The sequence below is a fragment of the Dermacentor albipictus genome, chromosome 5, assembly GCF_038994185.2.
Source record: "Dermacentor albipictus isolate Rhodes 1998 colony chromosome 5, USDA_Dalb.pri_finalv2, whole genome shotgun sequence".
Classification (NCBI taxonomy): Eukaryota; Metazoa; Arthropoda; class Arachnida; order Ixodida; family Ixodidae; genus Dermacentor; species Dermacentor albipictus.
Window position 1 is genome coordinate 63470803 of NC_091825.1, and position 21963 is coordinate 63492765.

A 21963-nucleotide genomic window follows, 5' to 3' on the forward strand; every position below is an offset into this window, starting at 1 on the left:
AAGCCGCTAAATCTAAAAAACCTAAGTCCTATTTCACTCACTTCATGTCTAGGTAAGCTCTTCGAACATGTCATACTAGAAAGACTCCAACAGCATATGCAAACACATAATCTCTTCCCTCACACAATGATTGGCTTCCGCGGGCATCTATCCACGCAAGACGTCATGCTTCAGCTCTCTGAAGAAGTCCTGCACCCCCGGCATGCCAAACGCACAAAAGCCATACTAGCACTCGACCTGACCAAGGCCTTTGACAATGTGGAACATACCGCAGTGCTGAACGCCTTATCCTATCTACACGTAGGCGGGAGAACTCACGCCTATGTCACAGCTTTCCTAGACCAGGACTGCGGTCCTTACTGTGGGATAACTGACAACAGACAAGGTCCCACTGGGTAGCAGAGACACACCGCAAGAGTCAGTGCTCTCGCCACTCCTCTTTAACCTTACTCTCATTCCCATGGCCAGAGACCTGGCAAATATTCCCAACCTCTCGCACTCCCTGTATGCAGATGATATCACCTTGTGGACCACTACAGGCAGCATAGGCGACATGGAGGCGACCTTACAAGCAGGGGCCGATGTGGTGGTGGAGCGAGCTATGGCAATAGGTCTCGCGTGCTCCCCCACCAAGTCGGAACTTCTTGTTCTTCACCCCCCGAAGAGTCGCAAAGACCCAACTCCAAACCCTAGCATCCGTATCCACATGAAGATGTATTCCATTCCAGAGGTCACACAGCTACGAGTGCTTGGCATGGTAATGCAGAACAACGGCAGACATACAGCGACCTTGAACAAACTCACCACCACAGTACACCACACTATGCGCCTGATTAAGCGGATAGCCAATAGACACAATGGGATGAGAGAGCATGACTTGAGAAAGTTAGTGCAGGCTTTTGTCATAAGCAGAGTACTATACTCGCTCCCATACCTACATCTCAACTGGACGGAAACGGAAAAAGTGGATGCCCTTATACGTCAAGCGTATAAGACTGCACTTAACCTCCCCACGCACACGCCAAACGAGCGCCTCCTTCGCATGGGGGTACATAACACATTTGATGAGCTCACGGAAGCCCATCGCACAGCCCAAATTGAGAGGCTGTCCTCTACCACCACAGGTCGGCACATCCTGGACAAACTAGGACTAATCCCGACTTCCCAGGCCCATGAGACATGCCTCTACAATCGGACATACAAAACTGCATCACTATTCTCCCCCTGCTTAAAAACATGCACCCCGTATATCACGAGGCACGCAGGCAGACCAGGGCAAAAGCCTTCTACAAACAACACCAACACGACCTCCTCACTGTGTGTGTCGACGCCGCTAGTTACCCACAGATACCAGCCTATGCCGTAAGTGCAGTGTCCCATCAACTTGGTTACATCACAGCTGCCACAATACACGCGCGCACGTCCATAGAGGCGGAGAAGGCTGCCATAGCGCTGGCCATCTCAACCACCACTGCCGAGGTTATCCTTAGTGATTCCAAAACTACAATCCGCAACTACTCGAAAGGCCGAGTTCATGAACCGGCACTGAAAATTCTCAATCATCAGACCCCCCTCAGACCAATTAAGCTCATCTGGGTGCCCGCGCATGCAGGCCATCCAGGCAATGAGACGGCCCATCCTATCGCTCGAGTAGCCGTCAACCGAGCCACGCCGTCCGATGACCTGGATAACGCCAGAGACCGATTGGTCGAATATCATGAGATCACCCTCCACTATCGCGAAATGCGGTTGAGATACCCTCCCCCAGATAAATCCTTAACAAAATTCCGACAAAGTACCTGGCGCCAGCTTCAGGCACAAACTTTTCTTTCTCCAGCTTTTCTCGCCCTGGTTCATCCAGGCCTATATCAACAGGAATGTACGCTCTGCGGCGCACCTAGAGCTAACTTCCATCACATTATGTTCTTATGCCCTGAGCTCCAGCCACCCTCTGAGTGGCAACTCACCGACGTCGAGGGATGGGAGACCGCGGTGTCTAGCTCCAACCCAGCCGACGAAATACGGCTGGTGGACTGGGTTCTGAGGGTCGCCGAGGGCCACAAACTCCCGGACACCCTACGCGCTCCTGAGCCCCCTCACAAGTAACGTAGTAAAAAGGCTCAAGCAATAAATGTTTACCACCACCACCTATGGCCACCCTAGTAAACCCAATCACCCGCCACAGCCGCATGGACAAATATGTTTTTGCTACCTCTGACGTCAGACGAAGCCAACATCTGCAGCACAGTGTCGTTAATTTCAAAGGAAACCCCGCACAACTTACGGCTCCCAGCGGGCGCCTCCTTCTGCTCCCGGTCGCGTCGCTCGGTTTCGGAGACCCAGTGCCAGGAGGCGGCACCGCTGCTCGCTTCTGTCTTGCCAGTCTTTCCCCGACTCTGCCTGAAGAGCAAAACAGAGCAAAACAGAAGTGACGAATTACGCGGGCATGTGGGTAATTGTAACAAAGAAACGTAGTTTTCTCCCAATGCGCGGCAGACTCCATTCCAAGAAAGTCAGGATGGCTTATTGCGTGTATCAGTAATGCCTCGTAATTAGAGGGCAATTTATTAATAATGTCATCTAAGTTATGAAATCACAGTTTTTTTTTCTCGTTTTCATAATATGCCGACTTCAGCAATGTAGTCGTAAGTAGCAAAACTCAGTTTATTAAACTGAAATGTAGTAATAAAAGAATTGAATGTTCAGTTTACGCAAACCCACTCTCACGTCTTAAGTAGTCAAATGTCTAGTGTATAACCAGTCCGCAGGAAATCAGTGATACTGAAATACGCGCGAAACAAAGTACTAGCAGAATATCTAAACGACATCTCAAAGCGTTTATGAGCTGCTTTGTTACAGGTTATTAGTGGGAATGTTAGAGAACCTTTCGTGGAACTACAGGATCGCGCTGAAACGAAACTGGTTGTGTAATTTTTCGTATTATCTTGAAGACACTATTCACGTGCTGATTGGCTATTACGAGGCATTGGAGCGCGCAATGTGCAAAATCCTGTCAGACAACTTCATGAACTCTAGCAGAGTGTCGGTGCCGGCCAGTTGGCGATTCATGATTTTGGGAAGGGAAAGGCTTCGTGTTGCCCCTTTCTTCAAGTCTCGTGCTTTGCTTGCGGTAACTTCCCAAAATGCATGAACCACGCTGGCTGACACTGACCGTAAAGATGAAATTTCCCTATACAATGAATTCGATTAGCTTAAACATGCTCCCATTTTATAACAATTTACTGAAGTGAAAACTTTCACTGTCGGACACAATTACTCGTCGTTTGCGAAGGTTTAAAACGGCAAACTACTTTGACAGTTCCTTACTTTATTACTAACCCGAGTCATTCAGGTATGTCAAATTGCAGCAAATGTTATTCCGCGACATTCGTTTAGATTAGTCTGGTTGTCTAGCTACGTTGCGGCGTTTAGCCAGTCGTTCGGCGCGCTGTTCGTCTGTTTCCTGGGCGATTCGTTTCCTCTTCATCTCGTTCCGATGTCGATTCTAGGCCTCCAGCTGCTTATCAGAATTGTAACCGTCCATAATGCCGCCTCAACTGTGGTTGCGGCGCACGCGAGCAATGTGACGAGGAACACGGTGTGACGTCATGTGCCTCCTCGGAGCATAGCCACGGCGAAATCGCAAGTTCGCGGCCAGTAAAGCTTTCGCTTTAAAACATCGTATTGTATTGTATTGGGTTTTATGGCGCATAAGCAACTTAGGCTATCATGCGCCAAGCACATGGTAAAACTTATTTCAAAAATTGGGTATCCTTATCGAGGTCCTTGTCCAGACAAGGACTCTGAGGAGCCCAACAAACCAATTGAAGACCTCAGCCTTCTTCTCAGGACTGAGAAAATGGGTGAGGTGCATCATAAGATGCGTGTAAAAAACGGGTAATAAATTTTAGAATTAGTAGTTCTGTGATATATTATATTGCGTTTAGGATCGCTGCGTCTTTCAAACAACTAAAAACAGATGAAGTTTCTACTAGTGGGTTATCTCCTAAAAGCAGACTGGGATGGAAGGGAATGTGTTCATTGTAAAATACAGTAAAATGTTTTTTCCTTAGCCGTTCGAGTTGTGTGCACGACAATGAATGAATGAATAAAGCCTTTATTTTAAGGAAGGGGAGGGCTTTAGGCCGCTGATGGGGATTAGGAGGGAAGGGAATGTGGGTACCCAGACTGTTGGCTGAAACACTTCATCATCTCAGTCTGGGATCTTCCGCTTTATGCAGGCTCAGGTGCATGTTCAGTTCCGCCGCTCTCACATGGGCTGATCGACCCCTTCTACACTACTCGAAACAGGCCACTTTGTCTGCCATATTTCTCACATAAGGGTTTGTCTTGTTTTTTCAGTAGAAAGTTGTCTGTTAAGTGGGTGTGTCCGATGCGCAGGCGGCATAAAATTACTTCAATAAAACGTTCCTGATGCCTGCATGATCTCCATTCTCCTAGAATAGGGTTTACTAAAGCTCTATCATGTTAACCGGAGAACCACCGAACAACTTGTACATGTTGTACCTAGCGAAACTAATGCAAGTTCCATCTAGCGAAACTACTCTATTAAATCACTGCATGACAGCCATTTCCAAAAGTGGCACTGTCGAGCTCACTGCATGTCACCTACCTAGAATGCTTGTTCTCGACTGTCAAATCCCTGTCGCTTCTACAGTCATTGCTGACCGCTCCCGTGTTGCCTGACCATTTTGATGGCCTCGGTGCACATGCTTGGAGAGGGAAGAGAAAGACCATGAAACTTGCTTGACGCTTTCGAAACTCCTTGACAATCTGCTATATTTATTACGTAGCAAACTGATATCCACTAAAGAATGAGGAGCAAATAGAGCAACCTTATTTTTGGAGTTGTTCGTTCGGTAAAGCTGCATACTCACGATACATTAGTTTGCTTAAACATTGGCCTTCGTAGAACGTCCAAATTGAACATTTTATGCAGGCGATGACGTTCTCGTGTTTTTTTTTCTCCTTCGGCATTTACAGATTTCAGGGGATCCTCGGTCCAACGTCTCAGTGCTTCTCACAGGGTCATGTGACGTCAAAGGCAGCATTCTGATAACCCATCAGCCGTTTTCACGGGAAATAAATAGTGTGAAGTAAATATCTTTTTTTTTCCTTCTGATCGATTCTCCCACTATCCAGCGCTCAAAACTGTGCTGCTTTCGCAGGGTACTTCAAACGAAGTCATCAAACGCTCATCGGTGGCTGTCTTACTGTCGCGTGAGAGGCAAACAAATCGCTCGCTAACACGTGTCTGCCGAGGTACCGACTAGCATTGTAGGAAATCAAAGGCTTGCGCGTTTCACTGGATTGACTTGTAAATTCCGATATGCTGAGTGACGGTCAAAAACACGTACGCAACACACGAAGCTGCAAAGCCCGTAACTTAACTGGGCATGCGCAGTGCTTTATCACGGGCATGCGGTGCATCTACTTAAAGCGGCGCGTTCCATTCATCGTCGTGATGATAAAAAAACGAACAGGAGTACTGCATGCAGGAGGAGGCGTGACGGCTTTTTGTATCGAATTTCCTCCTTCTCACCTCTCGACGACACAGATGCCTAAATAATCGTGCACCAAAATTGGCAGTAGCTTAGCTCGGCTATGCCAGGATATACCATACGTAGCGAAAACTAAGGCATGGTTACCCTGGGTTAATCTTGATTGCAAGTCTAGGATAGTCTTGTTTTCTAGCTACGTTGCGGCGTTTAGCCAGTCGTTCGGCGCGCTGTTAGTCTGTTTCCTGGACGATTCCTTTCCCCTTCATCTCGTTCCGATGTCGATTTTAGGCCTCCTCCTGCTTATCAGAATTAGAGCCGTCCATACTGCCACCTCAACTGTGGTTGCGGCCCACGCGAGCTCTCCTTTGCAATCTTCCGACATGTTATCAGACATGCGACGCAGCTGGCGAAGCGAGCGCAGGCGAACGCAACGACGAGGAACATAATGTGGCGGAGAACACGGTGTGACGTCATGTGCCTCACACACCGTGGCCGTGACGTCATGTGCCTCGCCGTGGCCGTGACGTCATGTGGTGTGACGTCACGGAAACGGCGAAATCGCAAGTTCGCGTCCAGTAAAGCTTTCGCTTTAAAACAAATTAGCCCGCACAGACGCCTTCTGAGCAAGATGTCCCTAAACTGCGTGGAACGCTCTCTATATGTCGAGTCCGACAATGCAAAGTTCTAGAGGAAAGACACCAACGATGACAAGGGCTAACTCATTGCTAGCAATTTTTCACCTGATAATGGCGTAAGTCTTGGGCGCCGTTATGAGTAGAACAGGTAGTCGCTGCTCGCTCCAGTATTGTCCGATCGTCTCAACGGCCTTTGAACTGAAGAGAGAAACATGAAAACAAGAAGCCGTCAAGGTCACAATATTTACAACCAATGCTGCGAGAGTTCACTGAACGCAACAATGGGAAATAGAAAGAAATGGATATGACTACTACGCCAATAGGCACGACTACAGGCTCCCGATGCATTAGTTTGATCGTGAAAACTTAGGCGTCCCGACACGGACACAAGAAACGGGAGGCGAACAACACAGGACTCTATGCGGTCCATCTCCTGCGTCTTGCGCAGGTCTGCACGCCAAACTTCTAAATCGAAGCTTTCAGGCCCAAATTTTTGCAGTTAAGCTGTTTATGGTTAATCTACCGTGAAATTGACGCGCACTGAGGCGACCGACTACCTTTTCCAAATTGGCCCGTACAGATGCCTTGTGAGCAAGATATCCCTAAACTGCGTGGAACGCTCTCTATATGTCGGGTCCCACAATGCAAAGTTCTAGAGGAAAGACACCAACTATGCAAGGCACGCACACGCGAGCCTCATCTTCAAAGCCATTTTCGATATTTGCCGAGTGTGCGTAGTGCCGGTAGCTTCGTATGCGCTGTGCTTACTCAAAAATTTTGACAGCGATTTTCCGCGCTCCTCGAGCGAGATATGCTCATGTTTACCTGTGCGTGCGTGACACTGTGCTGGTTAATTCTGTTAAAACACGTTGACGAGCAACTTGTTTTGAATCCATGATAGAATGCGCAAGCGCGATTGAACCAGGACGTAGAAAGAAGCAGAAGCACAAAGACAAGCGGTCTCCATGTGACTTTTTTCTGCGTCCTCGTCGAGTCACGCTTATGCATTCTATCATTGTTAATTTAGTTAGTTAGCGAATATTAGAAGTTTACACGCCTGATAAAACTACTATTCGTACTTCGTACAGATATCTAAGAATTTACTATCGCAATCGGTGCTTGGCCTCTCGGGTGGGAATGCGATTTTTTTTCTAAGATCATTTTATACCAACTAACCCGCCTTTCTGTAGGCGCATAGATAGATTCTCACTAGCGCCACAAACGCACGCGGCATGCCGCGGGTAGCAGAAAGCGGGCGGCAAAAAAGAGGCAAGCGGCAACTTTTTCCCGACGAGAAGCGAATGGGTCTTGGAGATATCTCGCGCCAGGCCGCTTGCCACTGGCTGTATTCCGGCTGATCTCAGCTGCAATACAGCCGGCGGCAAGTGGCCTGCTGCGAGAAGTATCTGCAGCACCCACAATACAGCCCATAGAGAACTACTTGCTTGCCGCAGCGGCAGAGACGCCCACAAGTGTGGCCGCGCCAATGCTGCTGCATTCTGCCGCCTGCGGCATGTTGCGAACGATTTTATCGCGACAGCCTTCAGTGACCCCATTGGCACTGTTTTTTACCAATGGCGTGTGGAATGCACGTGAATCTTGTGTCTGAGTATTGCTTTTTCTTTCCAGTCATCATCATCATCAGCCTAGTCACGCCCACTGCAGGGCAAAGGCCTCTCCCATACTTCTCCAACTACCCCGGTCATCTACTAGTTGTGGCCATGTTGTCCCTGCAAACGTCTTAATGTCATCCGCCCACCTAACTTTCTGCCGCCCCCTGCTACGCTTCCCTTCCCTTGGAATCCAGTCCGTAACCCTTAATGACCATCGGTTATCTTCCCTCCTCATTACATGTCCGGCCCATGCCCATTTCTTTTTCTTGATTTCAACTAAGATGTCATTTACCCGCGTTTGTTGCCTCACCTAATCTGCTCTTTTCTTATCCCTTAACGTTACACCGATCATTCTTCTTTCCATAGCTCGTTGCGTCATCCTCAATTTCAGCAGAACCCTTTTCGTAAGCCTCCAGGTTTCTGCCCCATATGTGAGTACTGGTAACACACAGCTGTTATACACTTCCTTTTAAGGGATAGTGGCAACCTGCTGTTCATGATTTGAGAATGCCTGCCAAACGCACCCCAGCCCATTCTTATTCTTCTGGTTATTTCAGTCTCATGATCCGGATCCGTGGTCACTACCTGCCCTAAGTAGATGTATTCCCTTACCACTTCCAGTGCCTCGCTACCTATCCTAAACTGCTGTTCTCTTCCGAGACTGTTAAACATTACTTTAGTTTTCTGCAGATTAATTTTCAGACCCACCCTTCTGCTTCGCCTCTCCAGGTCAGTGAGCATGCATTGCAATTGGTCTCCTGAGTTACTAAGCAAGGCAATATCATCAGCGAATCGCAAGTTGCTAAGGTATTCTCCATCAACTTTTATCCCCCATTCTTCCCACTCCAGGTGTCTGAATACCTCCTTTAAACATGCGGTGAATAGCATTGGAGAGATCGTATCTCCCTGTCTGACGCCTTTCTTTATTGGGATTTTGTTGCTTTCTTTGTGGAGGACTACGGTGGCTGTCGAGCCGCTATAGATATCTTCCAGTATTTTTACATATGGCTCATCTACACCCTGATTCCGTAACGCCTCCATGACTGCTGAGGTTTCGACTCAATCAAAAGCTTTCTCGTAATCAATAAAAGCTATATGTAAGGGTTGGTTATATTCTGCACATTTTTCTATCACCTGATTGATAGTGTGAAAATGGTCTATTGTTGAGTAGCCTTTACGGAATCCTGCCTGGTCCTTTGGTTGACAGAAGTCTAAGGGGTTCCTGATTCTATTTGCGATTACCTTAGTAAATACTTTGTAGGCAACGGACAGTAAGCTGATCGGTCTATAAATTTCAAGTCTTTGGCGTCTCCTTTCTTATGGATTAGGATTATGTTAGCGTTGTTCCAAGATTCCGGTACGCTCGAGGTTATGAGGTATTGCGTATACAGGGTGGCCAGTTTCTCTAGAACAATCTGACCACCATCCTTCAACAAATCTGCTGTTACCTGATCCTCCCCAGCTGCCTTCCCCTTTGCATAGCTCCTAAGGCTTTCTTTACATCTTCTGGCGTTACCTACGGGATTTCGAATAACTCTAGGCTATTCTCTCTTCCACGGTCGTCGTGGGTGCCACTGGTACTATATAAATCTCTGTAGAACTCCTCAGCCACTTGAACTATCTCATCCATATTAGTAACGATATTGCCGGCTTTGTCTCTCAACGCACACATCTGATTCTTCCCTATTACTAGTTTCTTCTTCACTGTTTTTAGGCTTCCTCCGTTCCTGAGAGCCTGTTCAATTCTATCCATATTATAGTTCCTGATGTCCGCTGTCTTACGCTTGTTGATTAACTTAGAAAGTTCTGCCAGTTCTATTCTAGCTGTAAGGTTAGAGGCTTTCATACATTGGCGTTTCTTGATCAGATCTTTTGTCTCCTGCGAAAGCTTACTGGTTTCCTGTCTAACGGCGTTACCACCGACTTCTATTGCGCACTCCTTAATGATGCCCATGAGATTGTCGTTCATTGCTTCAACACTAAGGTCCTCTTCCTGAGTTAAAGCCGAATACCTGTTCTGTAGCTTGATCCGGAATTCCTCTAGTTTCCCTCTTACCGCTAACTCATTGATTGCCTTCTTCTGTACCAGTTTCTTCCGCTCCCTCCTCAAGTCTAGGCTAATTCTAGTTCTTACCATCCTAAGGTCACTGCAGCGTACCTTGCCGAGCACGTCTACATCTTGTATGATGCCAGGGTTCGCGCAGAGTATGAAGTCGATTTCATTTCTAGTCTCAACATTCGGGCTCCTCCACGTCCACTTTCGACTAACCCGCTTGCGGAAAAAGGTATTCATTATCCGCATATTATTCTGTTCTGCAAACTCTACTAATAACTCTCCTCTGCTATTCCTAGAGCCTATGCCATATTCCCCCACTGACTTGTCTCCAGCCTGCTTCTTGTCTACCCTGGCCCATCAGTATAGTGTATTTTGTTTTGACTTTACCCATCGCCGATTCCGCGTCTTCATAAAAGCTTTCGACTTCCTGGTCATCATGACTGCATGTAGGGGCATAGACTTGTACCACCTTCAACTTGTACCTCTTATTAAGTTTCACAACAAGACCTGCCACCCTCTCGTTAATGCTATAGAATTCCTGTATGTTATCAGCTATTTCCTTATTAATCAGGAATCCGACTCCTAGTTCTCGTCTCTCCGCCAAGCCCTGGTAGCCCAGTACGTGTCCGCTTTTTAGCACTGTACGTACTTCTTTTGTCCTCCTAACCTCACTAAGCCCTATTATATCCAATGTACTACCCTCTAATTACTCCAATAGCACTGCTAGACTCGCCTCACTAGATAACGTTCTAACGTTAAACGTTGCCAGGTTCAGATTTCAATGGCGGCCTGTCCAGAGCCAGGCATTCTTAGCACCCTCTGCAGCGTCACAGATCTGACCACCGCCGTGGTCAGTTGCTTCGCGGCTGCTGGGGACTGAGCGCCGGGGTTTGATTGTTGTATTCATATGGGAGGTTGTGGCCAAGTACTGAGGGGGAAATATGCGCTCACCGAGAGGGCATCGTCAGCATGAGACCACCACCAGGCACCTAACTGAGATGTGGGGAGCTTCGCGGCCGGAACGAAGCCTCCCTTCTCCGCCGGCCAAGAGGGAAAAACGCGCTTTCCGATCGCTCAAGGTTGCGCGGACATAGTAGTGTAGCTCTAGCGTCTAGGAAAAGCTTAAACAGGTGCGAGGGCGGCATGCATAGCGTGGGAAGCTAGCCGCCAGAATAGCTATCTCAAGGGCTGCTGCTGAGGAGGGCGAAATACCTTCGTGTAATTATAATAACCCTAATAGAACTACTTTCGAAAGAACAAAAAAAAAGAAAAAAAAAACGGCCCAGAAGGCTATACTACGAGAGGTATGACTGATAGTTTTCTATATATATATATGTATTCTTCTCATCTATGGGACCGCATGCGCGCGTTGTTGCTTTGTCTCTGCGTGTGTTAGTGAAGAGAGCCAGTTTAAGGGCGGAGGTTTAAATTGCAGCACCGTGGTTTGAAAGCGCACCCATGGTAGAGAAACGGAAGGCGATATAAGCGTGCGTGGCTATGATATGCACACGATAACACAGCAATCAGCACTCGAATATAATTAAAACCCTAATAATAATTGTAAATATTCATCTCATCTATGGAATCTAATGCGCGCGTTGTTGCTTTGTCTCTGCGTGTAGTAGTAAAGACAGCCAGTTTAAGGGCGGAGAGGAATGAAGGAAGGGAAAGCAAAATTACAGCGCCGTGGTTTTAAAGCACACCCGTGGTAGAGAAACGGAAGGCGATATAAGCGTGCGTGGCTATGATACGCACACGAAAAACTGCATTAGAATAGTTAGACTTGAGGGAAAGCTTCGTTAACAAACGATAGCACACCAATCAGCATTCGAATATAAATATAACCCTAATAATAATTGTAAATATTCATCTCATCTATGGGATCTAAGCAATGCTAACGACTCATGAGAAAACAAACATTTATAATAATTTACAACATTTATTAGGGATAGAAACACCATCAGTTGCATGCAAATGTCATAAATTCTACGTAGATGGCTCATAAGACCAATAATAACCATCACGCACAAAGGTTTTAAAGAAGACCAATGCGTTACTCGAAGAAAACATAGTGCATATTGTTTACAGTACAGTGGAGTACCCTAGTAAGTTTTTTCGTTACTGAGATTTAATTAGGTGATTGCATTTATCTAACTGTAGACACGCTATCCCAATTATCACAGTGTCAATGAGGCATTTGAAGGCACAGTCAAGGGACTCCTGACAGGTATTTTCAGCGACGTACTAAAGGCACACTAATTCTTTTCCGAGTGATAAATAAACCCCGCGAAATATGCAGAATACAACGTGACTGCCCTCTCACCCGCATCATGAAGCAGCGCCCTCGAACAGGCTCCCTCTGAGTTATCCATAATGAAATAAAGGAAATAAAGAAAAGCATCGTGATTGAGGTAGTGCCTGATCTGCCGTGCCCCGGCCGAATGAGCTTTGGTGCTAGTTGGAAAGAAGTTGTTATAGATGTTGCCTTATAGTAGATAAAGCATACGGGTGCTTTCCTTTTTTTTTGCCACCAAACCTATTATAACAAAAACGAATTCACAACGTCAGTGCAAATGTTTAGTTGTGCGTTTTGTTTCGTCCCAGTCACCATGCCTTCCTCTAATGAGCAGAAGGAAAAGGTGACCCGGAAATGGCAACAACAGTAAAGCCACAAATATATTCAAATCGGCCACGGAAGTGTGGCCGATTTGGCGGTAGACCAAACGCATCGACTATCGTCAGAAATTATGAAAACCTGAGGCAAACTGCCAGCTTCAAGAAACAGCGGCAGAGGACTCCATATTTGAATCCCAGCCACGCACGGGTGTTCGATCATTTATATCCTCAAACCTTCATGCTACCGTGCGGGGACGTGGCCACCTAGGTGCCAATTTCCAAGTCATCAATTTCGAGGATTCAAAATGACGGCCTTTCACCCGTGCCACCTTTCACCAGAACCAATGCCTGGAAGATAGGGACCTGCAGAATCGACTAGATTTCTTCAACTGTACCCTCACAAAAGCCGATGAGTCACTGAGCTTATTGAGCGACATCATGTGCACAGATGAAGCCAATTTTGATAGAAACATCCAGGTAAATTTCCATATTGCATACTATTGCAGGGACTCAGATGCACACTGGGTAAAGCGCGATCGGTACAGTACCAGTGGTCGCTCTATGTGTGGTTCGGAATTTACGCCAGTGCTATAATCGGTCCCATCGTCTTCGATCACACACTGACTGGACAGCGCTACGTGCACGAAACTCGTGCTATCAGCACAGCAGGAGCCGAGCACGACACTGGCTGGATGCGACTTATCATGCAAAATAAATTGGAAGGCATGGGCCTGTAATTTGGCCGGCTAGGTCACCTGACCTCTCTCCACTCGATTTCTTTCTTTGGGGTTATGTGAAAGATCGTGCTTACACGATCGAGACGGACGTCGTAGTTCAAGACAAGAATACCGGATGTCAGCCGTAGTATTTCGGCGTCGGACATCGAGAAAGCCTCTCAAAACGTGACAAAGTGGACTCAGTATTGCGTAGCTGCGAAAGGAGACCTATTCGAACACGTCCCCTACCTAGGCTGGTGTTCAAAGGAGCTTACGAGCTCAGAGATAAGGGCACACTGAAATTCCATGTATTTCTTTTCTTCTCTGCATTGATTTTCAGTTGTTTTTTTTGTGCAGACATCTAGATTGCCAAATCGGCTCATTTAGAAGTGGAGGAAATGGAAGCGACACGTTGGTCACTTCCCGATCTATTTATTTCGCTTTCATTCTTTGACGCGAACCTGCTTTTGCAGCAGGTATGCACTTTCATGAAAACTAAAGCGGTCACCTTAATTTGGCTTTTGTCCGAAGCAAGTTTCTGGCACGAAATATAGCTTCGCGCGCATTCTTTCGATGCGCTGCGAGAAAGCCGGGATATTGAAACATTCTATGCCAATTACATTGCTTTTCGCATATCGTGCGCGGTCAGAGCGACACTTCGGCTGCTTAATCAAGGGGCTTTTGTTATCAATGTGACCAGTCAGCCTTTAGAGACGGATAAGTGTGACGTAGAGAAAAAAGAATAGCTTCAAAGCCCCGAAACTTGCTGTTGCTGCTCCTTCCGTACTATTATCAAGGTGATGCACTCTCTCTTCGCGTTTGCGACAGGCAAAGCAGTTGCTTTCAATCAGCTTATTTCACAGCGCTGTTTAATGATACGGGTGGGAGCGCACTCACGTAGTATTTTTCGTACTTTTTCCTTGCCAATCAGAATTAATTGTACGCAATTAGTACGTCGCTGAAAACACCGAGGTTAGATGTGATTTTGGGGTGTCTACAAATGCCTCATTGACACTTTGAAAATTAGTGCAGTAATCATTGAGTAAGATAATTGCAATTACCGAATTAAATCTCATTAACGAAATAATTACTGACAGCTACTCCACTGTACTGGAAGAAGTATGCACTAGGTTTTCTAAATGCTAAATGAGGTAAAGCCGGATTTCCTCGAAATAAGAATCAACAGCACGCATGCGAAGCAGCTCTTATATTCAGACTCACTGAAGAAGAAAAAGAGAGGCTGCAGTTTCGCCGGAAAAGCGAAGCAGTATTAGTAATAGCCAAGTGCACGACAATTACACGAAGGAAGATTACACCACCGAGAGGACTCAGGCTGTAAAATTTAACTGTCTTCTACTATGAAGTCTTGTAGATGTTCACAGTACTTCAGCGCTCATTTCAATGCGAGGTCACACAAAATTTCTTCAAGTGCAAGATATATTTGTTGCCCTCCGCAGTGCCTTTTGTTATATTAACAACCAACTGGTTAATCGGTGGGCGATATTCTGCGATTCGAAGGCTGCCTTACAATGTCTTCTGTTATCTCTTCGTCGCGGGTCCAGTCAACAACTCGTGTCGGAGATCCGAAAAATGCACCATCACATGATCGCGAAAGGTCACGACGTCGTGTTTCAGTGGCTGCCAGGCCATTGCGGTATCTCCGGCAACGACCTCTCTGACGAAGCTCCTACGAAAGCACACGAAGGAGCAACCCTTGTTTCTGTACTTTTATCGCGGACTGACGCAGTCCAACACTTAAGCAAGCTAGCGCACCATATGACATTAGAGAAGTGGCACACACCTGCATTACTCAACATCGATTGCATTCCCTGGATCCATCTATGCAAATGCGGCTGTCACCAGGGCTTCCGCGTAATGAAGAAACAACGCTCGCTGTGCCGCTTACGCTTGGGCGTCGCATTCACCAATGCATATACTTTTTTTATTGGAATGGCTGATAGCACCGAATGCAATGCCTGCGGTGCAATGCAATGCCTACAGGACATCTACTGTGCTACTGCCCATCTTTTGAAAATGAAAGACATGTCCTCTGCACAGCTCTCAATCAGTTAGAAAGAAAGCCGTTCACCTTGAGCAAGATCTTGGGCCCATGGCCTCACTTATCGAAGTTACAGAAGGCCAGAAAAGCGCCGCTGCGTTATTTAAAAGCTAGCGGATTGAGTCAGCGTCTGTGATCCAGACTGAGTGACCGAATGATATCCCCAGTTGGCTTTCTCTTTTAATCCGTACGTCTCTTCTCATTCACCATTGTAGGGTAGCCAACCGGGCTCAGACCGGGTTAACCTCCCTACCTTTCATTTATCAGTTGCTCTCTATTTCTCTCTCTCTATGGGGTTTGGCGGGCCCCAGCATGCCTAATCCCCCCCCCCCCCCCCGCGCCGGGAAAATGAAAACACTCCGCCCATGGTTCGACCACGTGACCACGGCCACCCATGTGGTAACGTTCAAGCTGTGATAACCCAATAGTGAAGCTAGAATCAAAGTGGAGGCATGCCGACTGCTTTCATGTCTGGATACATCAGCTCATTCATATGAGGGCATCACCACAGCTCGCGGTGATCCCGAACTTTGACAAACTCGGGCCTTCTTTCATAGCACCCTTGTATTGCAATGCTCAGTGACAGCAGTGCTCACTCAAGTACCGCAACATCGAGGAACTCTACACGCCAGTCAGGTCCTAGGTGATCACGACAAACGTACCTTTCTTAGCGGGGTCTTGGCTGCCTTGGACCGTGGAGTCTTCGATATCCTACTGTAGGCTTTGGGGGGCGTCACTGTTCGCATAGGCTAGGCGCCCACTTTCCACGACGAGGTTCTCTGGAAGCCTGTGGTTCTGCAAACAGTAAATCAAGCCTTTTCACGAAATTCACCAAAACCAAGCTGAACAAAAGAAAATTGTTTGCACCACGTTGTGAATTCGTCATGAATTCATGAAGGCGTCATGAAGGCGTCATGAAGGCGTCATGAATTCTTTTTCCCAACGAACTATCTTGTTTATAGTGCTCTTTGGCAAGATGGTGGCGGCATAATGCATGATAATGGTGACGCTGCCGTCACCCCCCCCCCCTCACTAACAAAGCCCATTAAAACAATGACGAAACGAAAGGTACTGTTAGAAAACGCTTTCCTAACCTAAATCTGGCAATTCAATTATGAACAGCACCGCCTAACAGCGCCAACTAGGAAGGTTCAGCGCTTCGCGTTGGAGTCGAACCCCGCCCGAAGCCTTGAATTTCAAGGATACATGAGAAAAAGTGGATTCTCCATTGAAGACTGGTGTTACTGAAAATAAAACTAGAACGCGTCTGCTAAGGATAATCGGGCTGTGGATCTCACGTCTCGAACCACATCAAACGTTCTACACCTCTCTCGTCCTCCAAAGCCAAGCAGTGGTGGACACGTATACCGCATATCTGAAATACGAGCATCGTCAGAGTAGATTACAGAGCGATTAACTAAAACGCACCATGGACGACATAAGCTAACACCCTCTTCAAGCAACATATAGATGACGCACAACTCCGGAATCATTACGGCAGTAAACTCAAATAGGTGTATGACCGCAGTGCGCATGCGCATGCCACCGCGGAAGTGGCCTTAGCTACCGGTATTCTCACTCGGTTGACGCCACATGTAGATACATTGTAATGCGTTAGCTTTCTTATGGTACCTCACGTACTGTACGGGGGCTACAAGGCCGATCCATATAGGTCGCGAAGCTTCGGTCGAAAAGCGGTTCAGTACAGGTTGTCACCGACATCAGCAAGGAGGGTTATAGGAGCAGCGATTGAAACGCGATTATGTTTGGAGGGAAAGAACATTGGGAAAGAAAAAACGTATTTTAATTCAAGCGAGACACAGATTCATTGAACGAAAATAAAATTCCTGGTCAATTTTGTATATTCGTGAGGAGTTAAGAAAACACAAATTTATTCAATTTTATTATTCTTATTAAATGCATTTATTTTCAGCACCCATCGTTACAAGGGGCGTTGACGACACTTTCACTCGCAATGCAATGCACGTCTTGAAATGGGCAGAAAGGCGCACTGGTAATGCTCACCTGCTGAAATACGCCCCCCTCACAGTTTGTGCTTTCTTGCTTGTCCATGTTTGTCTGAATTTGGTGACGCAGGTAGCTTCATCGCTTCTTAATCTGTTCAGTCAAAAGTAGTGAGTTACGGCCACCAGATAATTGTGTAGTTGTTTTCGTGTGACTACGCCGGCCGACGAGCTTGGCGTCCGACGATAGGATCAGCACTCTACACCTAAAGCTTTCATTGGCCTCCAAAGAAAGTATGTTCTGTGCAGGGGTGCGATTTCGACAACCGTACGGCTAGCCTTTTCCTGCATAGCTTTCCGCGCGGAAAGCTCGACACGCCCATGAAGTCGAATGGCGGTGAATTTGTATATATAGCTCCAAAAGCAGGCCAACAAAAATTTCGCGCCTTCGAAAACGTAATGACGTCACTTACGGTTTTAACGGACATGGCGTCACATTATTTTTTCTTCCGCCGGAAGTGTCCCCACCTCATACAGATGGCGCTAAGCCCCATAAACCAATGGACCACCATGTTTTGAACGTATGGGCTCCTATGGAAGCTTCGCTACCAGGTATATATACCTTGGGGGCTATGCATATACTTATCTACATATGTATGAATCTACGTATCTGTGTTCTTGTTTCTGTCTAACCGTTTTCTTTAACCGACGTGGGTCGCTGGGTAGACTGCGGTCGAATGGGCAGCACGTCGAGCTGCTGTGCCGGGCTAATGTGTTCAAATGTATTCAAATATATCAAATTTATTCGGCCTCCTCAGCAATCACCCAGCGATCACTGGTGGCGCAAATGGCGCCGGCCGCCGCACCGAGTACTGCGTTTCAATCGCTGAGCGGTGTACAGAGAAATATTCGCCTCTCTCACAGCTCAAAAGAAAAAAACAAAGAACAGTCGTAAGATTGGATTGTTTCTTAGTTCTCGACAACCTGCCACATTCAGAGGGTAAAGCTAATGAATCAAGAAATAGCCACTCGCTCATTATTACGCTCAGACAGTCACAAATTACTCTCTTGTCTTCAATCAAAAATTTACGAGCTGGAGGACGAAGTCACGTTCTCATGTAAATAATTTCATGAATTGTCACCGTGAGCTGATGCTGTTCCCCTATCGCATGTAGGTGCGTTCGTCTTTTCTGTGCGTGTTAAACATCAGAGCAAGGCCCGTGGGTTTCGGTAGGAAGTATATATATTTCTTTCAGGGGAGCTTGAAAGTGCTGCATTATAAGTTGTACTTTACTTTTTCATGGTATCATCCATTGCGCCAAAACACGCTCACAATACTTTGGCGTTCAAGTAACTTGGGCTGTTTGGGTGCAGAAGGCACGATAGAGCGATGTCACGAGAAATGCCCCGACTATCAAATGATCAGCTTGTTTTGTACTCGGCAGAACCACTTTTCTATTTCCAGAGCAGACGCTTTACGTAATCGCTTTCTGGTATCTACGTCTTTTTACTATTAATTTCACGCGCAGCAGCAACAGCTGACATTGAATGTCTTGCGCTAATGTTCCCGATCATAGCGCGTCTGTGTTGCGTCATTCCACTTGGTCGGTATGGAAGACAGCAAGGCTTCTATTCGATTCATGTGTTCCTGTGTTCTCAGTTTCGCTAGCACCTAGCACCTAGGTAAGCTACCTAGCATAGCATGGACATGACATGGGGCCAGAATCTACTTCGTCCTTCGGCGCATATGAACGCGATGTAAGAGGGATGTTCCGAAAATAAGAGTTTCGTCATTTATTTTCACGTGGAAACCCTATTGCAAAATAAATACCCCATGGCATCATGAACTATACACCTTCCACAATTTTTCCACATAGTGGACACCAATATTCAGACATTTGTCGTAGCGTGCGATCAGTTTGAAGAAACCGTTGTTTCTCGGTGCCCTGCTATGCAAGGCCTGACGCATAACCTCTTCCCCATAGCCAATCCGTAGGCGTTCATGCATGACGGACACGCTAGTCTCACGTGCCCGTTCATATCGGATAACAGACGCACTTCCATTGGTGGCCAAGTTATAAGGAGACGACAATCTGCCATCGTCATTTGTACTCGAATAACCTGGGGCACGTCGGTATGCTGCTACTCTCTTCTTTGGCGCTCTGTGCATGCGTGATTCCTCCTCCGCTACGCTCCTTCCATCGGACCAGTCACAGGCGTGGACTCTCATGGTGATTGTTTCACAGGGTGCACCATCTTCTATTTCCAAAAAAAAATGACAGAACTTACTTTCGGAAAGTCCCTCGTAATGCCTATTACATACACTCATGATTTCGTAAAGACTCTGCCCACCTGTATAATTTTCCTAGTAGTAGCGCAAGCAATCAATGTTCAGGGAAAGCATCTGTGTTTGTCGTATAATGCAATTTCACTGACTAGTTCCTGCCTTTAACATTACCAAATTGATGCCCGTAGTGCGCATATTGCTACGGGGTAGTATTCCCAATGACAAAGAGCCGCGCAGGAAGAAGACGAAGACGACGATTGGAAGCTAGCGCGGGCTGTTGCCTCTTGGTCAACTGCGGCGTATTGCCTTGTAAATATACTTGTAAATAGGTTTTCGTCGGTGTCTTCCTACGTAACATATTTGGTGGAGGTGGACGTTCCCTGTACCTCGTCACGGAGCTTCGCAGTGGACGGTACGTCGAGCCTACCTTCATGGCTCCCGGCGACGCCAACCCGACTCCACCGGCTCCGACACCTGCTGCCCCTTCGACGACCTACATCACCCTCTCCGCTCCCCGTGATCCTGGCGTATTCTCGGCAAAAGATGGGAAAGACGTCGAGGACTGGATCAGCCTTTACGAACACGTCAGTCGCAATAACCGGTGGGACCCAACTATCATGCTCGCCAACGTCATCTTTTACCTCGGTGGCACACCTCGAGTTTGGTATCGGACGCACGAAGATGAGCTGACCAGTTGGGATTCGCTTAAGCAAAAGCTTCGAGACTTGTTCGGCAACCCCTACGGTCACCAACTTGCCGCGCAGAAGGCGCTTTCCGGTCGTGTGCAGACGTCAACGGAGCCCTACGTCACGTACATTCAGGACGTCTTGGCTCTATGCCGCAAAGTTGACGCACACATGACTGAGTCCGACAAGGTCTCCCACATCATCAAAGGCATTGCCGATGACGCCTTCAACTTGCTCGTATTTAACAACGTCGCGACGGTGGATGCAGTTATAAAAGAGTGCCGCCGCCTGGAATTCGCTAAAAGCCGACGTATCGACCAACAGTTTGCCCGTCTGCCCAACACCCCAGCGACATCTTCCTGTGCCGACGCTCCTCGTCCCAACAACACTGGCGATGTTACCAGGATTGTCCGGTGTGAGATCGAGGCCGCCTATCCGGCTGCGTTCGACTCCAGCCCCTCCAATGCACCCGCAGTCACTGTTTCCCTGATCCAGGCAGTTGTCCGCCAGGAGTTCGCCAACATGGGTATTCACACCATCTGCTCGGCCCATCGCCCTGATCCCCACCCGGCATCTTCGATTCCACCCCGTCCCGCACCTTCTTACCCACCACGTTCACGCAACCCCTCTGAATGGCGCACTGCAGACGACAAGCCAATTTGTTTTCACTGCCGTCGAATTGGGCACATTTCTCGGCACTGCCGCAGTCGCTGGAGTTCCCTGAACCAGTCTCCATATACTGCCTACTCTCGCCCCCCAGGTGGCCTTTCTCGTCCCTATGCTGCCCGCTCAGATAATGCCGCCACCGATTCTCCTGCGCCGAACCGCCCCTATTCTCGTTCGCCTTCGCCCCAACGACGACAATCTCGCTCTCCCCAGCCCCGTCGTTCCTATTCGCCGACTCCCTTCGGACGCCGCTCCCAGCCGGAAAACTAGACGATGCAGCGCCTCGAGGTGACGCTGCATTGCTCCCTACGCCGCCAAATCCTCTCTTGACGTTGCCCACTCATCTGAACCTTCTTGACGTGCAAGTCGACGGTGTTCCTGTATCTGCTCTTATAGACACTGGGGCGAATTTTTCTGTAATGAGCGCGGATCTTCGTAACCGGCTGAGGAAAATAATCACGCCCGCCACGACGCCTGTTGTCCGTGTCGCCGATGGCGGAACAGCCCCCGTAATTGGTATGTGTGCCGCCCGCGTCTCCTTCGCCGATCGCTCCACTACCGTGCTATTGACAGTCATCGCTCACTGTCCCCACGACATCATCCTCGGCCTCGACTTCCTCTCCGCACATTCTGCTCTCATCGATTGCTCCGCCAGTACTCTCCGCCTCGACCTGCCTGTTCTGGATCCCGCTGAAGAACACCTTCCTCGCCTCAGTTCCGTGGACTTCGTTCGCTTGCCACCTTCGGCACTGACTTACGTTGACTTCGTGTCATCCCCACCAGTGTCCGACGGTCACTACATCGCGGCTCCTATGCAAGACGTCCTCCTTACACATGGGATCACACTACCTCATACTATTTTATCTATTACGGCGAATTGCGTCTGCCTGCCAGTGGTCAATTTTGCCTTGACGACTCAAGTGCTGCCACGCGGGATGTCTCTGACCCAACTTTGCTCATTTGAGGATCACTCTGTAGCATCGATTTCAGTAGACGACAATTCAACCGATCCTCCTCTACCATCGCAGTCGGCAACTTGTACCATCGCCAACTTACAGAAAATGATTGCACCCGACATGCCCTCCGAGCACGCTCGTGCGCTCTACCGCGTTCTGATTTCCTACCAAGATATTTTATGCGAAG

At 47.7% G+C, this 21963-nt stretch overlaps 1 protein-coding gene across 1 annotated transcript in view; it reads right to left on the minus strand.

Moving 5' to 3' along the window:
• The window catches only part of LOC135912364 (uncharacterized), a 337983-nt gene that overhangs the window by 25015 nt on the left and 291005 nt on the right, over nucleotides 1-21963 (minus strand). The window contains exons 71-74 of the mRNA XM_070538422.1: nucleotides 15880-16012; nucleotides 6263-6355; nucleotides 4634-4733; nucleotides 2285-2400 (exon numbers count right to left, since the gene is read on the minus strand). The gene's annotated coding sequence lies outside the window, so the exon portion shown is untranslated. The remainder of the gene's footprint in view (nucleotides 1-2284; nucleotides 2401-4633; nucleotides 4734-6262; nucleotides 6356-15879; nucleotides 16013-21963) is intronic.